General features: G+C 39.0%; 1 long non-coding RNA gene across 1 annotated transcript; it reads left to right on the top strand.

Annotated features, from left to right (window-relative positions):
* Nucleotides 1-467: 467 nt before the first annotated feature.
* LOC135231227 (uncharacterized) lies at nucleotides 468-23,681 on the top strand. The gene is made up of 3 exons (XR_010321887.1): nucleotides 468-10,031; nucleotides 10,161-10,244; nucleotides 17,096-23,681. It is a non-coding gene; the product is annotated as an uncharacterized LOC135231227 (long non-coding RNA).
* Nucleotides 23,682-24,506: the final 825 nt, after the last annotated feature.

Here is a 24,506-nt window from a genome sequence, read left to right as displayed (position 1 = left end):
GTGGGAATGTAAAATGGTACAACCACTTTGGAAATCTATCTGGCGTTATCTTAAACAGTTAGAAATAGAACTACCATACAACCCAGAAATCCCATTCCTCGGAATATACCCTAGAGATACAAGAGCCTTCACACAAACAGATATATGCACACCCATGTTTATTGCAGCTCTGTTTACAATAGCAAAAAGCTGGAAGCAACCAAGATGTCCGTCAACGGATGAATGGGTAAATAAATTGTGATATATTCACACAATGGAATACTACGCATCGATAAAGAACAGTGACAAATCTCTGAAACATTTTATAACATGGAGGAATCTGGAAGGCATTATGCTGAGCGAAATGAGTCAGAGGCAAAAGGACAAATATTGTATAAGACCACTATGATAAGATCTTGAGAAATAGAAAAAACTGAGAAGAACACATACTTTTGTGGTTACGAGGGGGGAGGGAGGGAGGGAGGGAGAGGGTTTTTTATTGATCAATCAGTAGATAAGAACTGCTTTGGGTGAGGGGAAAGACAACACTCAATACAAGGAAGGTCAGCCCAGTTGGACTGGACTAAAAGCAAAGAGGTTTCTGGGATAAAATGAATGCTTCAAAGGTCAGCGGACCAGGGGCTGGGGTCTGGGGAACTTGGTTTGAGGGGACTTCTAAGTCAATTGGCAAAATAATTCTATTATGAAAACATTCTGCATCCCACTTTGAAATGTGGCGTCTGGGGTCCTAAATGCTAACAAGCGGCCATCTAAGATACATCAATTGGTCTCAACCCGCCTGGAGCAAAGGAAAATGAAGAACACCAAGGTCACACAACAACTAAGAACCCAAGAGACAGAAAGGGCCACATGAACCAGAGACCTACATCATCCTGAGACCAGAAGAACTAGTTGGTGCCTGGCCACAATCGATGACTGCCCTGTCAGGGAGTACAACAGAGAACTCCTGAGGGAGCAGGAGATCAGTGGGATACAGACCCCATATTCTCATAAAAAGACCATACCTAATGGTCTGACTGCGACTAGAGGAATCCCGGTGGCAATGCTCCCCAGACCTTCTGTTGGCACAGGACAGGAACCATCACCGAAGACAACTCATCAGACATGAAAGGGACTGGTGAGCGGGGGGGAGAGAGATGCTGATGAAGAGAGAGCTAATTAAATCAGGTGGACACTGGAGAGTGTTTTGGCAACTCTTGACTGGAGGGGGGATGGGAAGATAGAGAGAGAGGGAAGACGGCAAAATTGGCACGAAACGAGAGACTGAAAGGGCTGACTGAATAGGGGGAGAGCAAGTGGGAGAAGGGAGTAAGATACATGTAAACTTACATGTGACAGACTGATTGGAATTATAAATGTTCACTTGAAGCTTAATAAAATTTAATTAAAAAAAAAAAAAAAGAAGATGGAAGGAATACACAGTCACTATACCAAAAAGAACTGGTCAATGTTCAACTATTTCAAAAGTTTGCATATGATCAGGAGCCAATGGTACTGAAGGAAGAAGCCCAAGCAAGGCTGAAGACATTGGCAAAAAATAAGACTCCGGGAATTGACGAAATACCGGTTGAGATGTTTTAGCAAACGGATACAGCACTGAAAGTGCTCACTTGTCTATGCCAAGAAATTTGGAAGACAACTACCTGGCCAATCGACTGGAAGAGACCCATATTTATGCCTATTCACAGGAAAGGTGATCCAACTGAGTGTTGACATTTTCAAAATATATGGTTAATATCACACACAAGTAGAATTTTGCTAAAGATCATTCAAAAGCAGCTACAGCTGTATATTGATAGGGAACTGCCAGAACCGCATCTTAATTTATGTACAGGATTCTCTTGAGCACAATTAAGTGTTCTGAAATTTCCATTCTTCACAATGTTATCCATAATTTGTTATGATCCACACAATTGAATGCCTTTGTATAGCCACTAAAACACAGGTAAACATATTTCTGGTATTGTCTGCTTTCAGCCAGGATTCATCTGACATCAGCAATGAAATCCATGGTTCCACGTTCTCTTCTGAACCTGGTTTGAATTTCTGGCAGTTCCCTGTCAATGTACTGCTGCAACTGCTTTTGAATGATCTTTAGCAAAATTTTACTTGTGTATGATATTAATGATGTTGTTTGATAATTTCTGTATTTGGTTGGAACACCTTTCTTTGGAATAGGCATAAACATGGATCTCTTCCAGTCAGTTGGACAGGTAAGTGTCTTCCAAATTTCTTGGCATAGACGAGTGAGTGCTTCCAGCCATGCTTCCATTTGTTGAAACATGTCAGTTGGCATTCCATCAGTTCCCGGAGCCTTGTTTTTCGTCAATGTTGTCAGTGCAGCTTGGACTTCTTGCTTCAGTGCGATCGGTTCTTGATCATATGCTACCTCCTGAAATGATCGAATGTCAACTAATTCTTTTTGGTACAGGGATTTTGTGTATTCCTTGCATCCAGTTTTGATGCTTCCTGTACCATTCAGTATTTTGCCCACAGACTCCTTCACTATTGCAACTTGAAACTTGAATTTTTTCTTCAGTTCTTTCAGCTTGAGGAATGCTGAGTGTGTTCTCTTTTGGTGTTCTAACTCCAGGTCTTTGCACATGTCTTTATAATACTTTACTTTGTCTTCTCAAACTGCCCTTTAAAATCTTCTGTTCAGCTCTTTTACTTCATCATTTCTTTTGTTTGCTTTAGCTACTCAATGTTCAAAAGCAAATTTCAGAGTCTCTTTCGACGTCCATTTTGGTCTTTTCTTTCTTTCCTGTCTTTTTAATGACCTTTTATTTTCTTCAGGTAAGATGTCCTTGATGTCATTCTACAACTCTTCTGGTCTTCAGTCATTAGTGTTTAATGTGTCAAATCTATTCTTGAGATGGTCTCTAAATTCAGGTGGTATATATTCAAGGTCATATTTTGGCTCTTGTGTACTTGTTCTGATTTTTTTCAGTTTCAACTTGAGGTCGCATATGAGCAATTGATGGTCCATTCCGCAGTTGGCCCTGGCCTTGTTCTAACTGATGATGCCAAGCTTTTCTATCATCTCTTTCCACAGATATAGCCATTTTATTCTTGTGTATTCCATCTGGTGAGGTCTACGTGTGTAGTCGCCATCAATGTTGGTGAAAAAAGGTATTTGGAATGAAGAAGTTATTGGTCTTGCCAAATTCTATCATGCGATCTCTGGCATCATTTCTGTCACCGAGGCCATATTTCCAACTACTGATCCTTCTTTGTTTCCAGCGTTCACATTCCAATCACCAGTAATTATCAATGCATCCTAATTGCATGTTTGATCAATTTCAGACTGCCAAAGTTGGTAAAAATCTTCAATTTCTTCATCTTTGGCCTTAGTGGTTGGTGTGTAAATTTGAATAATAGCCGTATTAAATGGTCTTTCTTGTGGGTGAATGGATATTATCCTATCACTGATAGCATGGTACTTCAGGATAGATTTGAAAGGTTCTTTCTGATGAGAATGTAATGCCATTCCTCTTCATTCCCAGCATAGTAGACCATATGATTGTCTGATTCAAAATGGCCAATACCAGTCCATTTTAGCTCACTAATACCTAGGATATTGATCTTCATGCGTTCCATTTCATTTTTGGTGATTTCCAGATTTCTTAGATTCATACTTTGTACATTCCATGTTCTGATTTTTAGTGGATATTTCATTCTCATTTTGAGTTGTGTCACATCAGCAAATCAAGGTCCGGAAAGCTTGACTCCATCATGTCATTAAGATTGACTCTGTTGGAGGAGGTAGCTCTTCCCCAGTCACCTTTTGAGTGCCTTCCAACCTGAGAGGCTCATCTTTCAACACTGTATCAGACAATATTCAGCTGCTATTCATAAAGTTTTCACTGGCTAATTTTTTCAGAATTAGACTGTCAGGTCCTTCTTCCTAGTCTGTCTTAGTCTGGAAACTCAGCTGAAACCTGTCCACCATGGGTGATCCTGCTGCTATTTGAATACGGGTGGCGTATCTTCTAGCATCACCGTAAGGTACAAACCCCCACAGTATGGCAAACTAACAGACACATGGGGGTAAAGGGCATTAGAGTAAAATAATCTGATACAGCCATTTCAAGATAGTGATGATCTTATGAAGGGGACAAGAGTACTCAGATTCATTGGCTACAGAACTCCACATTTATCTCCACACTTGGAAAAGCTGTGCAAATGGGTCTGCAATGCCAAGTCTCAGTGCCACAAGCCCCTCTCCACTGTGGGTATTTAAACAGGAACAGTAGAGATTTATGTTTGTTTTCTTCTTTTTCTCTGTTTCCTTGGCTATTCAATCTCTCTTCTGACTGAAACATTCTTCCTTTGGCCATATTAAAACACAAAGAGGCCACCCCTTGAGTCTTAATAACCAGGGAGCTAGTGACTTGGTATACCTATGCAGTGTTTAGTTAGGAGATTAACTATCAAAAGTACATCTACAGCAAAACACGTAAGCACTGCTAACAGCTACCTTCCTGATCTAACATTCAATGATTCCAAAGCCAGAGGTTTCTCCAGGCAGTGTAGAGAAGGGCATGAATTTTCTGGTGCCCAAAGCATTAAACTTCAATGCAGAGAGATCCAACTCTATGGATTCTTGCATAAGTTCTATGAACCATTCACCCAAGGGTTCTACTGTATAAACACAGACACGCACACACAAAGTTATTTTATTTTTTGAGGTGAGTGGATGCATCACATTGTCTTTTCATGGAGGCAGATATTGGGAAGTGAGGCAGTTTGCCTTGGGAGTCTCCACAATCTGTTTAGAAACAGCAGCACAAAAATCCTCTGATCATCTCCCCCCTGCCAGCCTGAAATGTCAGCCCTGTGGGAAGCTGATAGGTGTTCCTGCTATCAACAGAAGCAGCACCTCTACATTCGTATCTTTGAGAGTACTTTATTCACTATATATTCTATGTAAACTGTGGGATTTGACAAGGAGGAGTTGTCGAAGGCATACTACTGGAAAGGAGCTGTGTTGGGTTGAATTTGGTACCAATCTCTCATACTTGACAGCTCAAGTACAAGATTGTCGATGAGCTATAGGACCTGTGAGCCTCCTCAGTCAGCAAGCGCAGGCTCTAAGTCACATTTAATTCAGAAAGCCCTGACAGCTCTGCATAAACTTTGAGCCGGAAAATGGAGAGATAGGGGCTGTGCGCAAGAGTAGGCCATTTAAGTTATTTCCTTTTACTGGAATTTTGGAAAATATGAACCAGGACAATATAGGCTATGATACACCACGCAGATACCTGCATCAACAACTTAAAGAAAATAATCTACACTTTAGGCCAGGGTGACATGACTTTTAATAGTTTAAAAACTAAAAGAAAAATCCATGAAGAACTGGAAGCTGCCTAGAATTTTTCATTATTCAGCCTAGATTATACATATCTATTGCTATATGTCTGTATAAATAAGACCACCCAAAAAATGGAAAAAAAAAAAAAAAACAGGCTTGAAGTAGTTTGATATAGTGACTAGAATCCTGGATTTGACCAATATCTGAGTCTTGACTGAGACTTTCCAGCTGCCTGACATACTGACCAATGTATCTAACTTCTATAAACCCTATATTTAATTCTAAATTCCCTGTATGGTGCAAATGCTTAACGTGTTTGGCTACAGACCCAAAGGTTGGTGGTTTGAGTTCACCCAGAGGCACCTTGGAAGAATGACCCAGTGATCTGCTTCTGAAAAATCAACCATTGAAAATCCTATGTTACATAGTTCTGTTCTGACACACATGGGATCTCCATGACTCAGAATCAACTCTGTGGCACTGGTTTTGGTTGTTTAAATTCTAAAATGGGAAAATTATCACTTTATCTATGTATTGATAATCTGTTGCCACAATAATTGTGTGTAGCAAACTACCCCACAGCTCAGGGGCTTAGGACGATAAACATTTATTTAGCAAATGATTCTGCAGGGTTTAGTTGATCTTGGCTGAGTTTGTTTATGTGTCTGCTGTAAGCTACAGGTTGGCCAGGCAGTTCTGCTGTGTATGTGTCTGGGCTGTCTCACATATCTGGGAATTGACTGGAGCTGGGCTGATTCAGAATGACCTCAACTAGAATTACTGGAGCAATTCAACTCTACTCTATCTGTCTCGTCTTCCATTATAACCAAACCAAACCCACTGTTGTTGATTCCGACTCATAGAGACCCTATAGGACAGAGTAGAACTATTCCCATAGGATTTCCAAGGCTGTAAATCTTTACAGAAGCAGACTGCCATGTCTTTCTCCCACAGAGTGGCTGGTGAGTTCGACTCACCTTTTGGTTAGCAGTCAAGCACTTTAACCACTGCACCACCAGGGCTCCATCCTCTAGTATAGGGGTCAGCAAACTTGGCTTGTGGACCAAATGCAGCCCATGGTCTGTTTTATAAATAACATCTTGTTGGAACACAGATGCACTCATTTGTTTACATATTTTTATATATAAGTTATTGTTTGTTGAAAATATACACAGCAAAATGTACACCAGTTCAACAATTTCTACATGTACAATTCAATGACATCGATTACATTCTTCAAGTTGTGCAACCATTCTCATCCTCCTTTTCCTAAGTATTCACCCACTGTTGACATAAACTCACTGCCCCCAAGCTTCCTATCCAAACTTTCAAGTTGCTGTTGTCAATTAGATTCCATATAGATAGTTCTTTAAAAGAGCACAATGGTCAAGGCAGATGTTCTTTACTCATTAAGCTAAACTTGTTTGGTTTCAAGAAGACTTTGCTTACTTAGGGAAACGCTGGTGGTGTAGTGGTTAAGAGCTATGGTTGCTAACCAAAAGGTCAGCAGTTTGAATCTACTAGGCGCTCCTTGGAAACCCTGTGGGGTAGTTCTACTCCATTCTTTAGGGTTACTATGAGTTGGAATTGACTTGAAAACAATGGGTTTGGTTTTTTCCTGGTTTTTGTTTACTTTTGTCCTGCGTCTGCTTTGGCGATACAATAACAGAGTTGAGTAGGTGCAATAGAGACCGCATGGCCCACAAAACCAAAAATATTTACTATCTGGTCTTTTTTAAAGAAAATGTTTGTTGACTCTTGCTCCAGTGGAGTAGCCTGCAAGTGTTATCATGGCCATAACAAAGGAGGGAGAAAGGAAGTGAAAATGTGCAAGAGCCCTTTTAAGACTGCATATATCATATCCACCAACATGCCATTGGCCAAAGCGAGTCACATGATTGACTTCAGAATTCAAGTGCTGGGAAATATATTCAAACTCATCAGTGAGAGGAACTGCATAGTCACATGACACATGGGTATAGATGCACCAGAGGTGTTATGGATTGAATTGTGTCCTCCAAAAATGTGTGCTGTAAATCCTAATACCTACATCTGTGGTTATAATCTCATTTGGGAGTAGGGCTTTCTTTGTTATGTTAATGAGACAGTATTGGCATAACTCCTGTCTTAAATAAATCTCTTCTGAGATTTAAAAGAGCAGATTAAGCAAGCAGCAAGGAAGCAGAGATGGGGGAAGACAGATGCCTTACGACATGAGATCTCCAAGAAACCAGAAACAGAAGCTGACAAGAGACAAAGACTTTCTGCCAGAGCCAATAGAGATAGAAAGCCTTAGTCTACAGCCAGCACCCTGAATGTGAACTTTGGACCTCCTAAACTGTGAGAAAATAAATTTCTGTTTGTTAAAGCCACTCACCTGTGGTATTTCTATTACAGCAGCGCTAGATAACTAAGGCAAAGAGGAGTGAAGAATTTAGGCAGTTTATGCAATCAGTCTACCACATCTGCCCATCTCACGATGCTGTTATGAGGCTTAGTTCATACACATGTAAAAACATTTTATAAACTCTAAAGCATTATGCAATTAAAATGGCTTTTTTTCCTAACATCTCATACTTTTATTAGGCTAATGGTATCTACGATATACTCAATATAACAAAGATAGTTATAACTAACTAAAAAATGCAATATTGAGTGTGTAAACTTGGCCTTCTTCCTCTCCTTTGCAATGTGCTGCCTTAGGGAGACAGATGGGACAAGGAACAAATATTTGGATAGCCTTATCGCCTCTGTAATCAAGTTGGTTCCCAGACTGTGCCCAGTCTGTTATCTTGAAATCATCATTTGCGCCCTGCCCTCAACCAAGTGTTTCATCAAAATTCATCAATTTCTGACTATTGGAGTATTGAATGTAGACCAGAGAATATTACTAACACAAACATGAAATTTTTGTATTATTATTTGCTGAAATAACTGTGTATTATCTTTCTATGTGTTGTATTCATCAAGAAAAAAAGCTGTGCTTGATCCTTATCTGAGATTCCAAAATATCAATTTGAAAACTAATGGAATGTAATTTATTTTTTTGTTTATAACTCATCTTTCATGACAGCATAGTTAGAGGTGAGATCCAAGAATTGGTTTAATCACACTTGTGCCACTAAGTTGTTTGTCACTAACAAGTCACCTACTCTTGCTCTCTCCATTTCTTCACATTTAAAATGAGGAGACTGAACTAAAAAAATGTTTGAAATACCCCCTGACTCTTTGTTCTAGAAGTAGGTGTTTGTCTACTTTTTTTTTTAAAGGATAAAATATGAAAAGTAAATGTGGGAATAATTATAATAGAAAGCTTATAGCCTCTATTAATGAGGTCGATGCTGAATTTGTGAGTTAACTAGCATTTGGTGGGTTTAATATCTTGCAATAATAGTCTTTAGATTAATTCTCTCTGAATCACCAATGTGATGTCACTGATACCAATTTAAAAAATTAAAGATATTGAGTTACTCCCATTTTAGGTTTTCCTTCCATTAGTTTTTCTTCAGACACTTGAATATGCTATCACTTGAGTTGACCATTCACTAATACTGATGATTGAGAGTGGGATAAACAAGTCGTATGCCCAGAAGAAAATGAGATAGTGTTCCTTGGCATTATCCACTGTGGGTTTCCAGAACCTTGAGTCTAAGAGGTAGGTTCTACCTAGCCCAAATGTCTATACATAAAATAGCAGGAAATGTTTCATTTATTTTCTTATGCAAAAAATATTTACTGAGGGCTTTGTATGTGCCAGGCACTGTTCTGGGTGCTTGTATACGTTGATGAATAGACAGACCAAGATCCCTGCTTGGTACAATTTGCATTCCAGTGGGGGATTCTTTAACTTAGGGCTTATAAAGAAAACAAAAGGATGTATTGAAATATCTGAACCTATACTATAATGAGAACTATCTATGCAAGGGATCAGATCTAGCCCATGGACCAAATTTGGCCCACTGCCTGTTTTTATGTGGTCTTATATATTTTTATAAGCTAAAAGTGGTTTTTACTGATGAATATTTGCAATTAATATGATGATTAAGAACACTAACTTTGAACCCCAATTAAGAAAAATGTTATTGCCCCCCAAAAGAATTTCATTCTTCTTACTCATAGACTTGTACTACACAAAAATTGTACTCAATTATTGTTATACTTTGCATATCATCAATGAAAAGATATGGGAACTTGTTTTCTCTTGTTTTATGAATACTTACACGATATACTCGATTTTGCCTCTTGGGTCACAAAGTCTAAAATATTTACTATCTGGCCCTTTACAGAAAAAAATTACAAACCCATAATCCACATAATTGAATCAAAAGGATTCTGAAATTTCTCTAGTTCCTTTTCATTAGCTAGTAAGTGCCAGACCTTTAATCAATATGACAAAGAAAACCGCTTAGTTTCAATATTGATCTTTGTACATTTGAAGTTATGTAACAATTTGGAATTTTCTACTTTTGTTCCAAATTATTATGTCCTATATAGTACGAGAAAGAGCCCTGGTGGTACAGTGGTTAAGCGCTCTGCTGCTAACCATAAACGTTTGGGGGTTCCAGTTCTCCATGTGCTCCTCAGGAGAAGATGTGATGACCTGCTTCTATAAAGAGTACAACCCTGGGAACTCATTGGGGCAGTTTTACCCTGTCCTATAGGGTTCTTATGGAGCCCTGGTGGGACAATGGTTAAGAGCTTCACTGCTAACCAAAAGGTCAGTAGTTTGAATCCACCCACCAGCTGCTCCTTGGAAACTCTGTGGGGCAGTTCTACTGTCCTGCAGGGTCGTTATGAGTCAGAATCCACTCAATGGCAATGTTTTTGTTTTTTTTTTTTTAAATAGGGTCACCATGAGTTGGAACCTACTCAATGGAAATGGGTATATGGCATGGTTTATGCAGAAATATTTGGTGATTTCCTGCTCAAGGTATGGTCTTTAAATGACTGAGATAGTGTTAACTGACCGTTATGAAAGCATAGCTTCTCACCTGCATGTTTAAGTCCATATGTGTTCTTTCTAGCAGTGGAATTTTCTTCCGAGAGCAATACTATTGATGTTATCATCATGGAAATTGAAATTTTAATGCCCCTTTTGCTGGAAAAGCCTCTTTTGCTTGGAGTAGATATATACAAATCATGACACTTCTAGTGTAACACTGTTAAATCACATACTTCTCAGAAACAGTAGTCAAAACCATTAATGTTGAATCACTTCATACCCAATGCCAAGTAGTTTATACTAACAGAATAGCATGAGCTATGGCCAAATGAAAATTGAATGGAAAACTCAGAAACAGCTGATGAGATCTAGTTTAACATCTTTGTTTTTTCCTGGGACATTTATGCTCATGGTGGTGATTTTATACTGCATACATAGAATATAGTTATGGTTATTGCTTTTAAAATCACTCCTGGTTTCTTTGATGGATTTAAATTTATTACTGTTTTATAATGAAACAGCATATTGTTCCACTAAGAGCATCATGACTTCCCATTGTTCTGCCACACAAATTTTAAATCTGCTAATTCAAAAGTCATGCCAAAACCCCTCACTCAAAATGAAAACAATTATTATTATGTTTAGAATCCTAAATTAAAGTTTTAAAATGTATTTCCAAATATGAACTAGAAAAATTATGTCGAGTCCCACTTTGAGGAATCTCTCTAAAAGATATATTAAACAAAAACATAAAAAAACTTTTGAACAAGGCTGTTCACTGAAGCACCTTTTATAATAGCTAATTACTACAAAACAACTCAAATATTTACCATAGGGAATGGCTGCATAAACTATGATGCATTCACACTATGGATTGTTATGTAGCCGTAAAAAAGAATGAGAAAAATCTCTCTATGTTATTATGGAGTAATCTTCAGGATATAAGGACACACATACATATGTGTATGTATTATATATGTGTTTGCACTTAAATTTTAAGAATCAAAGAAAAGACAAATGATAAAGTTAAAAAAAAAAATACCTATAGAGGAAACGAAGGAATAGTGCAGGGGACAGGGTTAGAATAGGGATAGAAACTATTCCTTTTTTTTTTAACTGTATCTTGTTATGAAGATGTGATTTTGAAATCACGTAAATCTTTTAAATAGTAATAAAACAAAATTAAATACAAAAAGTAATTCCTAAACCTTGAAAGCAAAATGAAACAAAGAAACCTCAATGTTTCATCTAGTAAGGTAGAGGATCTATCCTAAGTGACTTTAAAGTGTAACAATTTGATTATATATCCTTAGTGGGACAAAAGAACATTAAAAAAAAAAAATCAGTAGTGGTCTTTGTTTGTAGTAGTGTCGATACATCCATATTATTGGAGACTATTATGTTTGTGAAAAAAATGAGCAATTATATTGGTCTCATTGAAAACTGGGATTTGGGGCATGGCAAAAACGAGGTACAGATATGAAATCAATGAGGTTAAGTAAAAAAAATCCTGCATTCCTGAATTCAAATTGAAGTATTAGTTTGAATTCTAATGTGTTTTATCTAAGACAAAACAAAGTTAAATATATTTTATAGCCGTGTCCACTTAAAAGAAGTAGCATCTAGATTCAGGAAATAGAAATTGAACTTGGTGTATAATTTGTCACATCAGAAAATCAGAGATCTATTCAAGACTACTAGTGTCACACCAAAAGGACTCGGGGTCCTAAGTGAATAGACTCCCATCCCAAAGACAATTTGAGTATCAATAAGCATAATAATTAAAATGGATTATGAGGCATCAAAGACATTTAAATCCATAAGTTCATAAGATACAAACATACACACACATACATGTACATTTTGTCTTCTTTGAAGGATGCTAGAGATTTTATTCTTTTTGAAACTATTAAAGAAAGAAAAAGTATTTATCTTAATTCTTTTATATAAATTGTACCTCTGCATAACCAAGCATCTGATGAGGAGGAAATGTCTCTTTGTAAAAGCATATCAGCTAACAATTGAAGAAATAATTTGCCTTTACAGCACCTAATGAATTAATGGACCTAAGCAGTGATCATTAATAGCTGCTAACATCACACACACACACACACACACACACACGCACGCACACAAGACAAGCAAGGATTATTTATTCCCGAAGAAAATACTCAACACTATCTGCATGAAAAAGCCAATGTGAATCTCCAGAAGCCTCTAATTTGGAATAAAAATTTGTGTGAAATACGAAGGACAAAAAATACCATGAGGGTGAAATCAAAAAAACTCAAACTGAGGAAAACTCAGGACAAGCCACCCATTTCTTCAATGAAAACTTGGAGGGACAGACAGTGATAGAGAGATAGAGAAAGATCAAGAGAAAACCTAAAGATTGAAAAAAAAAAAACAAAACAGATTTATCATTTAATTTCAATGTATGAATGTTATTTGGGTTCTCATTCAAGAAACAAAGTAAAAAAAAACTGTCAGCAATTGGGGAAATTTGGTTGAATATTTGATATTAAAGAATTATTTTAACAATTTTAGGTATGATAATGATATTGAATACATTTCATAAAAAAGTCTCTGCCTTTTAGAATTACTCTTGAAATGTTTACAGATGATATGATGCTCGAGATATCTTCAGAATTCAGGAGTGGTTTAAAGAGGGGCAAGGGGGTGTCAGCACAGATGAAACAAGGTTGGTCGTGAGTTGTTAACTGCTGAAGCTCAGTGATAGGTGCATAGGAAAATATTGTACTCACCTCTCTACTTTTATTTTTGTTTGTAATGTTCCAAAACAAAAAGTTAAAACATAGAGAGCAGAGATGAGCAAATTCTTGGATCCTAGAGTTAGAGCTTATCAACATCAAAATGAATCAGATGCTGGCTATTGAACTAATAGTTTTTAAATATTTTGTACTCTATTACTTTGTTGTCAATTGCCTTTGAGTCAATTGCGACTCATGGCAAACGCACGTGCAGGATAGAACTGAGTTTTCAAGGCTGAGACCTTTCAGAAGCAGATCGCTAGTCTTTACTCCCAATGAGCCACTGGGTGGATTCGAACCGCCAACCTTTCAGTTATAACCATTTGTGCCACCCAAGGCCTTCTTTGTACTCTCTAGAGGGAGCCTATATATAAGCCTGAGGAGCTTTTAGTTGGGTTTGTGATTAGAATTTTTATGTACAGTAAAACTTTACGTTTCTTTCCAAATATGTGTTTCTTCCTTAACTTTTGCATTAGGATATTGCCATGTGGGGCCAATATCCTAATATATCAGACTCTGTTATGTCTGTACATATAAAATGGTGATAATATTGTTGATATATGTTCACAAATGATATAATGTCTCCCTTAAACCACACAATCTTCTGTCATTAACATTATGTGGTGAGACATTATCACCCCAGGGAAGAGCAGAGTAGGTTCTTTCTAGGACCAAGAAGGTCACAAGTAGGAAAGAATGCGGGTGTAACATAGGGAGATTCCTCATAGAAGAGGAATGGGCAGCAGAAACCCTTTTGTTAGGGAAAGGAGGTAGGTTCAGGAGACTGAATCTAGGGATATTCCTGGGGTCCCTAGAGGGAATCTACCCCCCAGGACCTCCATGGAGACCCCAGTGCAGGCTGTGCCCACTTCTCATAGGGAATTTTGGGAGAAGGCCATCTCACATGGTGCCCCAGTACAAAATGAGGTGGATCAAAGTGTAGTAATGTCGGTGCTATGTAGTTGAGAGGGAGATGTCCAGAGATAGGATCCCTAAGTCTCTCTTGGCCAACTTCCATGGGGTTTTAGTACCCAGGAGTTCCAACACATTCCCGTTGTGGTGCAGAAGCTACCTGATGGTTGAGAGCCAGTGGATCTATCATTGGTGTGGCATTTAAAATTAACTTTACCCAAAGAATTTGGTCTTCGTCCCTGGTTTCTGAGAGATAACCTCCAAAACCTTGTCATTTCCCTAGTGACTGAGTGTCTTTTATGAGGCCTCCAGACCACACCTCAGGGTTTATACTAATGAGATAAATCAAATGGAGGCTAGTCAAGCCAGAAAAAGCACCATGCGATATCAGCTGATCTGGGAGGGAAATGATTCAGTCACTCATGCCTGTGCAATGAGGCCCCAAAAAGGTTCTGGTCATGGCTCTATGGGCTTTCTGATTGGTGAAAGACATTGATATATATGTGGGAAGGTAATGCGTTCTTTGGAACATAGAAATTTTGTGTTGGGAACCCTCCCAGAGCTCACTGTATGTGTTGCTTCTTTGTGCTGATCCTGGTTTATATCCTTTATACTACAGCTGCTGTCATAAGTATAGCATTTTCTGACTTCTGTGAGTTGTTCTAAGGAATTATTGAACCCAAGGAAGTAGGGGAAGCCAGCATTTAAGAAGTGAGGGGAGCCCTGGGGACCCCTGAGCTTACCACTGGTATCCTGAAGAAGCAGTGAGAAAACCTCAAATTTGTGGCCAGCAGGTCAGAAATGAGAATGCCCTGGGGACTCCCAAGCTTGTGACTGGTGACTGAGGTCTTGAGTAGGCTTGGCAGGCTGGAGGACTCTGCCCTTTTCCTTGTGAGGTCTGACCTAGCTCTGGTGATTAGGGTCAGGAGAGAAGTGCTGCATGTACAGCTGGTCAGAACAGAGGGTAACAGAACTAATAATAAAATGATTTGGATTTTCCACATATGTGGTGTTGGGTAACTGAGAAGTGGCATTTGATTTTTCCCAGTAATAGGGATCTCTGTAGTGAGCAGTGAGGTGACTTTGTAGCACAGACTATAGGTGGAGTGGAAAATAGAGGTAGAGACTGAAAAAAAGACCCTAGGGATTGGGTGGGAAGGAGGAGTTAATATCAGGCACTAAATGTGCTGAAAGAGTAGCCCATGAAGTTCCCCAGCTGTGGACTTGTTGGAGCCCTGGTGGTGCAGTGGTTAAGAGCTTGGCTGTTAACCAAAATGTTGGCAGTTTGAATCCACCAGCCACTCCTTGGAAACCCTATGGGGCAGTTCTACTCTGTCCTATAGGGTTGCTATGAGTCAGAATTGACTCGATGGCAACGGATTTAGTTTTGGGTTTGGTGGACTTGTTAGAATGGGGTTAGATAGGACAGAAACTGAGATCAGATCCCCAGAGAAATTGGTTACACTCAATCTGGGAAGCAAAAGTCAGGAGAGAAATACAATACTGACCTCAGACACCACTTCCTCAGTATAAACCACCTCTTGTGCCCAAATAGCATTTTGGGAAGGAGGAGAACCTTGAGGTGAGAAACTGTTCTAATAAATAGTTTGAGCTGCAACCTGAGTTGAACAATTGACTATTGTGATCAAAGAGACATTGAGTGGGCATGAATGGGAAAGTTTAAGAGTTTTCCCGTGCGACTAGTGGAGGGGGTAGTTAAGTAGGTTGAAGGGAAGATTTTAAGAACAGATTGCATCAGTTAGATACTCTTTTCAAATCTACATTTTGGCATATGAATCGTAGTATATAAATTTTGAAATTGCTACACATAGAAATAGCAAAAATCAGTAGTTACAGACTTTCAATATTTTTCTCACAATAAAATCCACTATGATTTTTACCAGCTAATTTAGACCTAATTTAATTTGTTTGCACATCTGTCTGCCTGTGAAAGACTCAGCCTGAGACAGTGAAAATCTGACACAATTTTATCTATTTCAGCTTCGGTCCCACCATCAAAGCCCAGAAGCAGCCCGTCTCTTTTCCAAGGGCCTTGTTTCTCAGTCTAGGTGGCTGGCTTTGATTTGACTTTGGCATCTTACTATGAGGCTCACAAGTAACTCTCATTAAGAGCTGCGCTGATGCTAATTCATAGATCAGCAAGTTTGGAGGGCTGTGCTTAATACATTCAGATTATTTTGGGGTTTTGCGTCTTGTCTTCCTCTCAAGGGCCAGGTCTGATTTATAGCCAACTTGAAACAGAGTATTGAAGTAATTGCCCATAAAATGAGGGTCTTCTGTCTGCACCCTCTGCTCAGCACACTTGCCTGAAAGATCTGCCCCCTGCACTTCCTTTTCTTCGTTTGGCTACACAGCGACTTGTCTAGCTGTGGGTTCTTCTGGCCAGGGTGCTCAGCTCTATTTCGAGCTCTGTACTTCTCTCCAGCCTCTGCTTGCCTTCAAATGAAGTATGCTAGGGTGTGAGGAAAAGCTCCATAAACGAATATAAAGCACCCAGGCAGCTCATGATTTGGAAATTCTTGGACTCCTCTGGAGCAGATCGGTGATTACACACTGCCACTAGATGTCCCCGTGTGGCTTTTCTTTTGGATATCAGTGTCGTACACATGCAAGTTATTTCTGTTCTGCTGGATAGAAGGAAAGCGCTCCGCAGGCTCTGAAGAGGCAGTTTACAGCGGAATACCATCCAAGCTGGGACTTGGCGCACCTTAGTCCTTGGACACTGATATAAAGTCCTGATATAAAATTACGGAGACTCCTCAGCAATCAGCATTATCTCTACATAAGTCCCTGGGATCATTTCAACTTGCATACACTAAACTTTCCCTGCGTCCCCACCCACTCTCGGTAGCCTAGACCACAGCGTCTAAAACCATCTATTGTGAAGAGCTAGCTTCTCAGCAGTATTTTTTGGACTTGCAGTCACTAGCAGACCAACACAGGGTCTAACTGTGCATGACTGGCATGCAGCTTACATCACATATGACTCACTGCATGAGTTGGACAGCACCCATACCAGGTATTCCCTGTCTAATGAAACATCACTGGTTATGTGCTTATATGTTCCAGCAATGTTGGCTGACTATAAAGGTTTTTTAATACTTGCTCTCACTTTCTGTATTTATTTTGTCACAGGTTTACAACATTGCTGACCAACACTGCTCTGAGTACTACGCTTTGAGTGGCCCCGGTCTAAACGCTATCATAAAGCTTAGTCTTACATCCTTGAATTAAGACTAATGGCCTGTGAGGAACAGGAGAGGCTCAAGGCAGCTTTAGAAGACTTGACTGGAGACTCATGCATTATGGAGAGGGCCACACTCTCTGCCCTTCTGGGCTCCTGCTTTGGGCTGGGCCTACACCTTCCTTGAGATACTGCACTGACTTTCAGACGCAGGCTACTTTGAGCAGAAAACAGTCGGCAATCCCGGAAGCAATAGCGCTGGAGAGAGAACTAGAGGCCTTACGCTTCTGAAACTTCTTGGAGAAATTCAGTGTATCTTGTGAAGTGCCACTCTGCATGTTTGAAGAGAAATGTCGGTGGCATAGGGATGGTAAATACCATGAAATTGGATTCATTTTAATAATTAGCCATAGTGACACCTAGGTGATGGATATTGTGATGGCTTCCCCAGCAACCACCTCCAATTACAGAAATAGTGGGAGAGAATTTTAGCTTCACAAGGTGAAAAGAAATTGTTTATTCGATGCACCAAGAGTTTGTGTCCCAACGATCATTTAAGTCAGTTGGTTGTAATGTAAGAGCACAATTTGTCCAACAAACAGTGTTAAGAATGGTGGTTAAGTTTCCTGTTGCCTCACAGAAAACCATTTGAACCTGATGGTAACTGAATTAAAATAATTAAATTATATTTTTATCCTTTCTATTATTCTATGGGTCAGGTCAAGTCAAGACTACAGAAAACAGCTGAAATCAAACCTGTTGCTGTCAAATTCATTCCGGCTCATAGCCACCCTATAGGACAGAGTAGAACTGCCCCATAGGGTTTCCAAGCTGGTGGATTCAAACCGTTGATGTTTTGGTTAGCAGCCAAGCTCCTAACCACTACACCACCAGGGCTCCAAACATAGCTTACTCTGCTCCAAACTCTTGAAATTCCAGTTCCAAATATTGGTGGAAGGAGTTTCCCCTTTCTTTCCAAGGGTCTCCAATAAAGAAATGGGATTTCTCTGAACTTCCTTGCTCTGTTAGCAGCAACAATATGACATGAGTCCATAACAGTGCCCACCAGAGAAGCAGGGATTCCAGAGGAAGGGTAATGTGGAAGAAGGGTTTCAATAGCTCTTTCTTTGAGGTGTGACGTATTTGAAGAATAATCAGTGTGATGGTTAAAGTTGTGTGTCATCTTGGCTGGGCCATGATTCTCAGTGGTTTGGCAGTTATGTAATGATTTAGTTGTCCTCAATGATGTGATCTGATGTGATCAGCTGATCAGTTGTTCAGGGGAGTTTCCTTGGGGTTGTAGCCTGCATCCAATACATACTGACATTCTGGTAAAGCCCATTTCCTTGTTCAGGACCCTGCATTCAGCTTGTCACCATCTGACCTCTGGTTCTTGGGATTTAAGCCAGCTGCCTGCCGTATTGCCTGCCGATCTTGGGATTCGTCAGCCCTCACATTCTGTGAGCCAGCAGCCTGCCAGCCTTGTATTCATCAGCCTCTACAGCCTGTGAGCCAGGGGGCTTCTGTCTGACTTTCAGATCTTGGTTTGTCAGCCCCTGCAGCTACATGATGTCAGGAGAAGCCTCCAGCCTGATGTCTGACACACGCACTTAGGACTTGCCAGCCTCTACAACCACATGAGCCATTTCCCTTTCTCTCTGTATGTGTGTATATATATATAACCCATTGCCATTGATTCTGACTCATAGTGAACCTATAGGACAGAGTAGAATTGCCCCTGATAGATTCAAACTGCTGAACTTACTGTAGCTCTTAACCACAATACCACCAGGGTATGTGTGTGTATATATATATAGTTAGGTGCCGTGGAGTTGGTTCCGACTCATAGCGACCCTATGCACAACAGAACGAAACACTGCCCAGTCCTGAGGCATCTTTACAATCGTTGTTATGCTTGAGCTCATTGTTGCAGCCACCGTGTCAATCCACCTCGTTGAGGGTCTTCCTCTTTTCCGCTGACCCTGTTCTCTGCCAAGCATGATTTTCTTCTCTAGGGACTCATCCCTCCTGACAACATGTCCAAAGTATGTAAGACGCAGTCTCGCCATTCTTGCTTCTAAGGAGCATTCTGGCTGTGCTTCCTCCAAGACAGATTTGTTCGTTCTTTTGGCAGTCCATGGGATATTCAATATTCTTCGCCAACACCACAATTCAAAGGTGTCAATTCTTCTTTGGTCTTCCTTATTCATTGTCCAGCTTTCACATGCATATGATGTGATTGAAAATACCATGGCTTGGGTCAGACGCACCTTAGTCCTCAGGGTGACATCTGTGCTCTTCAACACTTTGAAGAGGTCCTTTGCAGCAGATTTGCCCAATGCAATGTGTCTTTTGATTTCTTGACTGCTGCTTCCATGGCTGTTGACTGTGGATCTGAGTAAAATGAAATCCTTGACACCTTCAATCTATTCTCCGTTTATCATGATGTTGCTCATTGGTCCAGTTGTGAGGATCTTTGTTTTCTTTCTGTTGAGGTGTAATCCATACTGAAGGCTGTGGTCTTTGATCTTCATTAGTAAGTGCTTCAAGTCCTCTTCACTTACAGCAAGCAAGGTTGTGTCATCTGCATAACGCAGGTTGTTAATGAGTCTTCCTCCAGTCCTGATGCCCTGTTCTTCTTCATATAGTCCAGCTTCTCATATTATTTGCTCAGCATACAGATGGAATAGGTATGGTGAAAGAATACAACCCTGATGCACACCTTTCCTGACTTTAAACCGATCAGTATCCCCTTGTTCTGTCCGAACAACTGCCTCTTGATCTATGTAAAGGTTCCTCATGAGCACAATTAAGTGTTCTGGAATTCCCATTCAAGCTTCACTGGTTTTGCTTCTCTGGAGAACCCAGCCTAAGACAGTCAGTGCTGGGGCTTTTGTGGTGAAATCTTCCAGGAAGTGAGGTGTGAGATCTCTCAGAAAGGGAGAAGTCTAATGGTCAGTACCAGAAGCACTGGATCAGGTGTTATTAAGTGGAAGGGATTATCAAGAGTGGGGCAGGGCTGTACAAGTTATAAAGGAAGAAGAGAAACAACTTCATGTGAGAAGAGAATTGAAGGACAATGTATACAGCTCCTCAGTCAAATGATTGAAATTCCACAAGCCAGGACTCATTTTTATGTGTTCTAGACTTAGTGCCAGGTCCCTTTCTCATCTATACTCTCTGTTTAGATGATCTCATATGTGGCAATGGATTTGATGACCACTTTTATGAAGATAACTTTTTCAGCCTAGAAATCCTCTTTGAACTCCGTCCATATAATGTATATATTCAGTTTTGTACCTGACATCTCTACTTGGATGTCCCCAAAGAACTTCAAACCACTAGAAAGGAGAGGCATGGAACAGTCCGTCTCTCAAAACTCTAAGAAGGAATCAGCATGGTCAATACCCTGATTTGAACTTCTAGCCTCCAGAAATGTGAAACAATAAATTTCCGTTCTTCAAAGACACTCACTTTGTAGTATTTTGATACGGCAACCCTAGGAAACTAAGCCACCAGAGATTTGTAAATTTTTCTTTTTCAGTCTCTTGAGGAACCAACTTATATCTTTGTTGATTCTCTTCATTGCATGTGTGTTTTCTATCTTAATAATTTCTGTTGTGTGCGTCACTATTTTCTTCCTTCTACTTCCTGTGGATTTATTTTGGATTTTATTTTCTGTATATAGTTTTTGGTTTATTATAAATTATTCTAAAATTTTAGATGATGCTTGACTCAATTTTTATTGTTTTAATTCTTTAATATAGATATATAAGGCTATAATTTTTCCTAAGCATAAAGCTTTAGCTATGCTCTGTAAGTTTTGATATAGGATTTTTGTTATCATTCAGTTAAAATGTTCTAAGTTTTCATTCTAATGTCTTTCTTAGCTCATAAATTATATAAAAGTGTGCTTATTAAATACTAAATGCATGAGGTTATCCTCTACCCTTTTCATTCTTGTTGTTGTTATTATTATTATTTTAGTTTCTGGCTTAAGCGCATTGAATTCAGAGGCTATGCCATGCATGATTTTAATGCTTCAGGATTTGTTTAAACTTTTTTTTTATGGCCTATCATAAACTTTTCAAAATTTCCATATGTGTTTGAAAAGAATGTGTATTCTGCAATTGTTGGGTATGTTGTTCTATGTATGTCAAAATTTGTTTTAATTTTTCTGTAAAATTTTTTTGTCTGCTTTTTAGATATCAATTATGAGAAAATTGTATTGAAATTTCCCACTAGGATTTTAGAGTTGTCCATTTCTCTTTTTGGTTCTCTCAATTTTGTGTCATGTATTTTGAGGCCATGATTTTAGGTGGATGTAAAATTATATGTACAAATATATATATTTGGATTGTATCTTTTGTCCTTATAACATGACTTTATTTCTCTCAAGCAATTCTTTTGGGCTTCAAGTTGATTTTGTGTGATATTAATATAGTTAGATTTGTTTCCTTTTAGTTAATGTTTGCATGATACATTTTTTCCAAACTTTTCCTTTCAACTTGTCTGAGTCCTTATGTGTTAGAGATGTTTCTCATAAAAAACATTTAATTAGATTGTCTTTTAAATTTCAATATGATAGTCTTTGTCTCTTCACAGGAGCATTTAGCTCATTTCTATTTAATGTAACTGTTGATATACTTATATTTATAAATACCTTATATTTTTCATCTTGTGTTATTGATCATTTGTTTTTCTCTCTACCAGTTTGGAAGCTATGCATTCTGTTTATATATATATTTTATATATATTTATTCTGTAAATTATTACTGGCATCCTTAACTGATCAAAGGCAAAATTTAGTGCCTACTTCTAACCTTTTCTGGAACATTTTGAGGGCCATAAAAAGTTTAACTCTATTTCTCTACCTACTGTTATGCTATTGTCCTTGTTTATTTTAATTATTAAAAAAAAAACAAAACTCCAGAGATACCATTATTCTTTATGCAGTTGTGGTGCCCTGAATTACTTAATATAGTTCTTCTAGCCGTTGTCTTTGTGGCTCATACACAATGACTGAGGGAGACTATGCAAATAAGGTACATGGAACCTGTGATGATTGGCTAAGCCATGATTCCCAATAGTGTATTGTTGTCCTCCATTTTGTGTTTTGATGTAGTTATCCTCCATTTTATGTGTGGTAAATTCTAACCTCTTTATGTTAATGAAGCAAGATTAGTGTGGGGTGTATCTTGAATCACAACCTAGCAAGAGGGCATGACTCAAATCCCACCCTTACTCAAGTTATACCCTGCCCTGGGGTGTGCCTGCATACAAGGCATATATGTGGGTGCTCTGGTGGGGCTCTCTCTCTCTGTACCTGGATCCTGCGTCACTGTCTGATCTCCAGTTCTTGGGACCTGAGCCAGCAGCCTGCCATCTAACTTGCTGACTCTGGGATTCACCAGCATTTGCAGCGCTGTGGGCCAACAGCCTGTTGTCTGACCTGATTCACCATCTTCCACAGCCTGTGAGCCTGCAGTCTGTTGCCTGGCCTGCTGATCTGGGTTCGCTGGCCCTGGTGGCCACATGAACGAAGAGAAGCCTATGTCTGACCCACAGATTTGGGACTTGCCAGCCTCCACAACTGCAGGAGCCATTTCCTTGACACAGTTTGTGAGTTCTGTGAGACATTGTGGCAAATAAAGGAACCCAAAGACAGAAGGGAGAGTGCTGAGGGGAGGAGGGGTAGTCAAGGTTAGAGATGATGGAACGGTACAGCAGTTTGGAAAAGCTGGGCAGGTGGGACATCTTTAACCTCCGCCTCTTAGAAACCACATTTGTGCTAATCCTTATAAAAGAAATGATTCATTTAGCAGTCAATTGTCTTCTTTTTTTTTTTTTGTCTTCTAGCTTTGCATCCTTACATACCACTTTATTTTTCTTTATTTATTTGAGTATCTCAGACTTTTCCAACTAGAATTGCTTTCCTCTGGTTGGAGGTACATACAACAGAATTGCCTGTACTGGGGTATGCTGGTGACAAACTCAGTTTTTTGTTTTTTTCAAAAGTGTCTTTATTATGTTCTCATTCTTGAAAGGTCTTTTGATAAATATAAAATTATTTCTTGGTAATATTTTTCTCTCAGCACATTTCAACTATCATTCTACTGCCTTCTCTCTTCCATTAATGCTATTGGGTTAAAGGCTATCAGTCTGAATATTTCTCCTTTAAAGTTAATCTTTGCCTCTGATGGCTTTTACAATCTTTTTTTATTTTGCTGTTCTGCAGTTATACTATGAATTTTTTGTCCAGCTTAGGATTTATTGAGATTCTCATATTTGTGATTTGGTTTATCTTACATTAGTTCTGGAAATTTCTTAGGCATTATGTCATCAAATATTGTTTTTGTTGCATTCTGTCTTTTCACTACCCTGGACCTCTGATTTAATATGTTTTAGATCTTGTCAATCTTTTTTCCGTATGTCTTCACCTCTTTTTTATATTTTTTAACTCTTTGTAAATCTGTGCAGCATTCCAGATAATTTCTTTTGACCTATCTCCAAATCACAAATTGTGTCTAATCAATTTTAAAACCCATAATTCAGTTTTAGTTTTGATTATTATATTTCTCAATTCTAGAAGTTCAATTTTGTCTTTTCTGAAAATCTGCTTCATTATTCTTTAAAATTTTCTGTTCAGTGAACATAATTTCAAGTTTGTCTCTTATTTTTTTTAAATCAGTTATGCATTAGTATTTTATACTGTGTTTGTATTTAAACATCTGAAGTCTGTGTATGTATGATTTTTTGTTTCTGAGTTCTTGCTTATCATCCTAGTTTCCTTAAGTGGCTCACAAAGAAATATGTGACCTTCTTATTTACCTAGAAATTTATTTGGTGGAATTATTTGAGGTCTGGGCTGAAGTCAACACATGCACATACACATACCATGTTCTGACAGGAACAGAAGCTCTCTGAATCAGAAAACAGGCCGTTTATTACTCACAAAGCATCGTAGCACCAGTGATCCATGGTCCAATTCTCCATAGGGTGACATAAGGAGTGCTAGATGTTCAGCTGTGCATGCAGTGGGGTTGCACCAAAGGAGAAGATCCCTGAAATTATGAGCCTTGGGGCTTATATACAGTGGCTGTTACATATGCTCCTCTTGTCTGAGAGTGAGAGCTACTTTTATATTGAAATATAAACACGTTCTGTTGGGAAGGAGAAGGGAGAAGAAGATCCTTAGGATTTTACCTCACTGAAATGTAAGCAAATGTCTCCTGGGGAGATCAGTTGCTAAACCTTTCCAGAACAGTAACCTATCTTTCACTTCTAAGACATGTTTGCTGTTCGATTATCCTTTAACCATGTTTGCCAGTGCTCTTTGCTCAGCAGAGTCTCTACAGAGTT

This window comes from Loxodonta africana, chromosome 4 (assembly GCF_030014295.1).
Source record: "Loxodonta africana isolate mLoxAfr1 chromosome 4, mLoxAfr1.hap2, whole genome shotgun sequence".
NCBI lineage: Eukaryota > Metazoa > Chordata > Mammalia > Proboscidea > Elephantidae > Loxodonta > Loxodonta africana.
Note: the sequence above shows the minus strand (reverse complement) of the source record. Positions and strands in the feature narration are given on the sequence as shown.